Genomic DNA, 6,119 nt, shown 5'->3' on the forward strand with positions numbered 1-6,119 from the left:
CCAGCGTCCTCGCCGGCACATCCGTACCAAACGGCAGAGTGGTTCTGATACCATATTGTCACATCCCAGTCTCCACTCCGCCGTAGCACGATATTGTCTGCTTTGGGTCCCAGCCACGCCCTCACGGTTTTTTTTTTGGGAACTTAGATGAGAACTTCCCAGTGGGTCACCCATTCTAAGATTGCTCTTACCCAAACTCGCTTAACTTCAGAGTTTTGATGGAATTCAAAGCCAGTGAGTTCCCAAAATGCCTCATGTTATAGGGAGAGGAGCATGTACATATAAGGCATATCACCTCCTTTTCGTTGGTCGATGTGGGATCATACAGTCAGCCCCTACAGAACATCATGAGGCTTTTTAGTTTGCTTCTATCGAGACAGCTTCTGATCAGCCATGGCAGATTCCTGCCGAGACTAGTACTCAATCACGGCAGACACTTGCCAAACCTACTAATATGTCACCCTCTCTCTCTAGCTCCACAGTGTCGTCCCATACATCTTCTCTGAATATACCTGAGGCAAGTATTGTAGATGATTATGTAACTAATCCAAGTAATAATGTAAATACATATAAATTGCCACCAAGACAAAATCGAGGTGTGCCCCCTGATAGGTTTTCTCTAGAAAGGAATGTGAAGTATCTAATAGCCAACTATGTATCATGCAATGGTCTTGCATTGGAGCGTCAAGCTTTGGTGGACAATATGGAGTCTATTCAAGTACCAACCCAAGTGGATGAAGGTCTAAATGATCCAAAGTGGGCAAAAGCAGTGGATGAAGAAATGTTGGCATTACAGAAAAATAATACCTAGGAGGTGACGGTTCTACCCAAAGGCAAAAGGACAGTTGGGTTTTGGTGGGTGTTTACAATTAAATACAAAGTTATCAGATCAATAGACAGGTACAATACAAAGTTAACAGATCAATAGACAGGTACAAAGCAAGGTTGGTAGCTAAAGGATACACCTAGACATATGGTGTAGATTACCAGGAAACTTTCTCTCCAGTTGCCAAGATGAATACAATACGTGATCTGATTTCTTTAGCTGCAAATATGGACTGGCCATTAAAACAATTTGATGTGAAGAATGTTTTTCTCCATGGGAATTTGGAGGAAGAAGTATATATGGATTTTCCTCCCGGGTATAGTGCTGATAGGAATACTGGAGAATGTTGGTTGCGTAAGTCACTCTATGGACTTAAGCAATCACCGCATGCATGGTTTGATAGGTTTACTCAAGTTATGAAAAAGAATGGTATCGTCAAAGTCATTCTGATCACACTTTGTTTGTAAAATGGAGACAAGATAAAGTGACAGCTTTAATCATCTATGTAGGGAAACCTTGCAGCCGAGTTCAAAAGTGCAGAACCTGGGGGATTTGAAGTATTTTCTTGGGGTTGAAGTTGCTCGCTCATCTAAAGGTATCTTCTTATCTCAACATAAGTATGTTCTGGATTTATTAAAAGAAACTAGTATGCTAGGGTGTAAGCCGGTAGACACTCCCATTGTTGAAAAGCATCATCTATGTTTGGATCCAAATCAGAAATCAGTTGATAAAGGTAAATATCAGAGACTTGTAGGAAGACTAATTTATTCGGCTATCATGACCCCAAAATGTAATGCGACAGCACCGCGAATCTTATAAACGTATGAGAGTTGTATGCTCCATTCTCAGAACACGAAAATTCTCTTGTATCTTTAAGATACGCAAGGTTTCTAAAACTAATAACAAAATAAATATTCGAGTTCAAGCAAAAGCCATAACATTCAAACCATTTCATAAGTAACCTTTTTACAAAAGAAAACCCAGAAGTTTAGTTTACAAAAGCCAAATGAGTAATAGGTTTAGATAAATATATACATAAGCAAAAGAGGCTTTACATAGACAATTTTCACTAAAACCAGAAAATCAATATTTACATTTCAAAAGATGATTTTCTGACTCAAAAGCTTTGAGGTTGACAAGCTACAATCGCACACCTTAGTCCAACTCTTCCATTATATCTCGCACAACACCTGAAAATGTAAGGGTGAGCATTACATACTATTATATGCACCCCCTCGAGAGGCACCCTAGCTAGGTTTGAAACTAGATATACCTTTGTACTACGTATAAAGGAAATAATTTGCACAACAAAATCCTTTGGCTTGAGTTAAAATTTATTTCATGCTCATGCAAGTAACTATAGTGGGATCCCCACGTTCTTTTTGTCTTGACAACCAAACATGCGACCAGCTACCCATACCTAAAATAAAATTCTCATGTAATACCAACACAAGGTAGGGTAGTGAGAGTGTCCACTTACAACCTATACCACTTAGACATAAGTACCCTCCTTTTATGGTTAATGGTACGAGTCCGTTTTTATAGGACCCTCCAGAGGTTTAGGGGATCGAAGCCCAAGGTAGTCACACAGCCCCCCTCACTCTCAGGTTGTCATTACAATATAGAATAACATAAATCACATGCTAGAAAAATCAAAATCTTCTTCCTAACATGCAATTCTAACAGCAAAAAAATCCAATGCATAGCTTGCACGCATCAATATTTACATACATAATACGTACCGAAAACCATTAACTAGGGTGTGAGTCCCCCTACCTGATATTCCAAGCTTCAGGTACCAACTCTTTCCACAATGTTCACTCTTATCATTTGAACTTGCTTAAGCCACGAGAGTGCCTAATCCGGAAAAAACAGAAGAAAAAAAAATATCAATACACACTTCACATGTACCAACACATACTAATACTCCTCAATTCCATTGGCCCAGTGCGTGTATGTCCCAAAATAATCAAATCTAATATTTATTCATATGAGTCCCAGCTTAATTAACTTTTTCCATGAAATCCATTCAGGGCTTTAGCTATATACCAAATGCCATCTAACAGCCAATCCACAATTGAATTTCATAACTGAAAATCAAGTAAAAATTTACATGTCTTCTTCAATAATGCTTTTCAACTAGCCTTAAGACTTCCAAAACTCTCAATTCAACCATGAATTTTCAAACTTATTAACATGAAATCCCCAGTTAAAAAAATAAAAAATTAAATCTGCAAATAAGTTTTGAATTCTTACCTTCGTTTGTAGAGTTATGATCACAGAGGCAAAAACGGATTGCAAATCGCATGTCTAAAGATTAACCAATGCATTTTTCTTCTTTTGATACCTAAAGAAGAACCATGGCTGTTTCTTCCTTTCTAATCGTTTGGAAACTAAGCACCGAAAACCAAAAAGATGAAAGGATCATCTTAACTCACGTGCTCTCCATTCCTTTTGTCTCTTTTTTTTTTTTTTTTTTTTTTTACCTAATAACAACTTGACACACACCCTATTTTTATCCACCTAAACCTTTACAAGCTCCACATAATTAAATAAATGTTTCTGGGTTTTACATTGGCTCATACATGTTCGAATATCACCTATGATGTGAGTGTCGTGAGTCAGTTTATGCACTCACCAAGTGTAGTTCATATGGTTATTGTTATGCGTATCCTAGCATATTTGAAGTCTGCACCAGGAAAATGAGTTTTGTATGAGAGCCACGAGCATTTGAAGATTGAAGAGTTCACGGATGCTGACTGGGTAGGTGATGTAAATGATAGGCGATCTACTTCTGGGTATTTTACTTTTGTTGGAGGGAATCCGGTTACATAACGAAGTAAGAAATAGAAGGTGGTATCACGATCCTCAACTGAGGCCGAGTATAGGGGCATGGCTTAAAGCATTTGTGAAATTCTTTGGCTACGGAAACTTTTTTGGGGTCTTGGGTTCAAGCGGAAGGAGACCATGAAATTGTATTGTGATAACAAGTCAGCGAGAGATATAGCTGATAACCCAGTGCAGCATGGTAGGACAAAGCATGTGGAGGTTGATCGACATTTTATCAAAGAAAAGCTCGAGAAGAAGATTGTATCAATACTGTTTGTGAATTAGGAGGAGCAACTTGTAGATATTCTTACTCATGTTGTGTGTAGTCGAAAGTTTGATGACTCGCTTGCAAAGTTGAGCATGTGTGATATCTATGCACCAACTTGAGGGGGAGTGTAAAACATGAGTAAATATTAAAAGGGAACGTAAAGATTGTGTAAATATTAGGAGTCATTTATTAGTAAAGATATATGTTTGTGTCCTTTATTGTTTCCCTATGGAATGAGGATTGTATGTGTGTATATTTCAATTATGCAATACAATGAAATTTAAGTCGTAAAATTATATTCCTAGTTCATTCATTATATGCAGAATTGAACCAAAAATTGAAGATATGTATGGTCAACTCAATTCCATTCAAATGGCCAAGATATGGTGGAAGAGGCAATGGAAAAAAGTGAAGAAGAAAAAGAAGTCTCGAGCTTCGAAATTAAAGAAGAAGCAGAAATATGCAGTGCCTCATTGCCTTGTATCGACACCAAATTTCAAAGCTACAAGGTGGAAGAAGAGGAACAAGAAGAAGATTCACGGAGTGGTTCCTCATTTCAATGATCCACCATCCTCCACTTAATTTTGGCATAGTCTAGTTCATGATTATAAAGAAGCGCTTCTTGGGAGGCAACCCAAGTTTTCTAAATCTTTCCTTTCTTTTCGTAATTTCCATTTTGTTTTTGGAGTTAGTTTTTAATTTCCTTCATGATTTTAGGAACATTAGCTATTCAAAATTCAAGTTTGGGGGAATTCATTACAAGGCATCTCGCATCACGCTTTAGCATTGTTCATTCATGCTCCAATGAAAAATCCGGGAAAGTTTTCAAAACCCTCTCTTTACATGTGTTATTTGTTATGTTTTCTATGTTCTAAACATTGAGGACAATGTTTAATTTAAGTTTGAGGGTAGGGATTGGATTTAAGTTTTATAAGCATTGAAAGCATGAAAAAAAAATTATCGAAAAATTTATGGTTTTCAAAGTATTGACTGATTATAGTTTGCTAGGAGTTGATTTTGCTGAAAGTTAGTTAATTTGATTTGGTCGTTTCCTTAATTTTTAGGTCGTAGTTTGTATTTTTATTGTTTTTTTTCTAATGTGTCATTTATTCAAAAAGATCTTCTTCTTTTTTTTGAGTTGTTTTCTTTTAGTTAGATCTTCCATAAGTCAATGATAATACATCGCTTTCTTCTAGGTCACAAACTTATTTGAATTGGTTCCTTTTATGTGAAATTTCAATTGTTTTATCTGGTTAATCAGATTCTTACATGATCATTCTCAAGTTTATTTTTTTACAAATAACCAATGTCAGTATGATTGCTTTTAACTTAGAGAATTATATGTGGATTTTAAGTGAAAACTTATTGAACCTTTTTGAGATTTTGAGCCTCTTGCATATTCTTTCTTGTGAGTTTCATGACAACATTATCAGTCACTAGAACTTGCTTCAATATCTCTTGAGACGAAAGCCTAAGTCATGCAACATTAGAGAGATGATTAAGGCTATCTTTGGACTGTTTGAGCTTTTCTAACCAACATTTTATGTTATATTATCCCTAGTTATCGTTTTGAAGCCAAACACTTAGCCTCTTTTCCTTCATTATCCACATTCATCCCTACCCATTTAACCTATATTAGCCATACCTTATAGATTAAGGGATACCAAGTGGACATCAAGGAAGATAAAGGTTGGGTTCTACAATAAAGAAGTGGCGTGTACCGAGGTACCATGTGTAGTATTATCTTTATTTTAATCATGTTTTTGAAAAAAAAAATAGAGAAAAGAAAAGGAAAAGAAAAAAAAAATATCAAAGAAGTTAGGAAATAAAAGTTTGAAATTGTTCCATCCTTACATCATGAGTCCTGGACACCAATAATTGAAGATCAAGTGTCAAAAGAGGGCCAACCAAATTACATAATAAGATATCTTGGTATTTCTTAAGTTTTAGTTTTTCCTTATCATTTTTTTGATAGCTTATAACCTGGCCTATCATTACAACCCTTGTAAAGACCTTTGATCTCTGGTGTTGCATTGATTTACATTAGTGGAGAGACGATGTGAAGAGCAAGCTTAAGGGGTTTTGTATTGCTTATCATGATTTGAGTGAAACACTTTTCCCTCTAATGTGTGATTTCTTTATGAGTGATATTCATGGTAGAGGAGTTGAAGTGGAAGCTTTGGTTTGTATATATAC

The 6,119-nt window shown here is 36.2% G+C and overlaps 1 long non-coding RNA gene across 1 annotated transcript; it reads right to left on the minus strand.

Annotated features, from left to right (window-relative positions):
- Positions 1 to 1,738: 1,738 nt before the first annotated feature.
- On the minus strand, positions 1,739 to 3,228 carry LOC148697439 (uncharacterized). Its single transcript, XR_015961232.1, has 3 exons — positions 3,083 to 3,228; positions 2,603 to 2,683; positions 1,739 to 2,016 (listed from the first exon to the last, which is right to left on the minus strand). It is a non-coding gene; the product is annotated as an uncharacterized LOC148697439 (long non-coding RNA).
- Positions 3,229 to 6,119: the final 2,891 nt, after the last annotated feature.

Source organism: Pyrus communis, chromosome 4 (genome assembly GCF_041283825.1).
Source record: "Pyrus communis isolate YQ-2024b chromosome 4, ASM4128382v1, whole genome shotgun sequence".
Lineage (NCBI taxonomy): Eukaryota > Viridiplantae > Streptophyta > Magnoliopsida > Rosales > Rosaceae > Pyrus > Pyrus communis.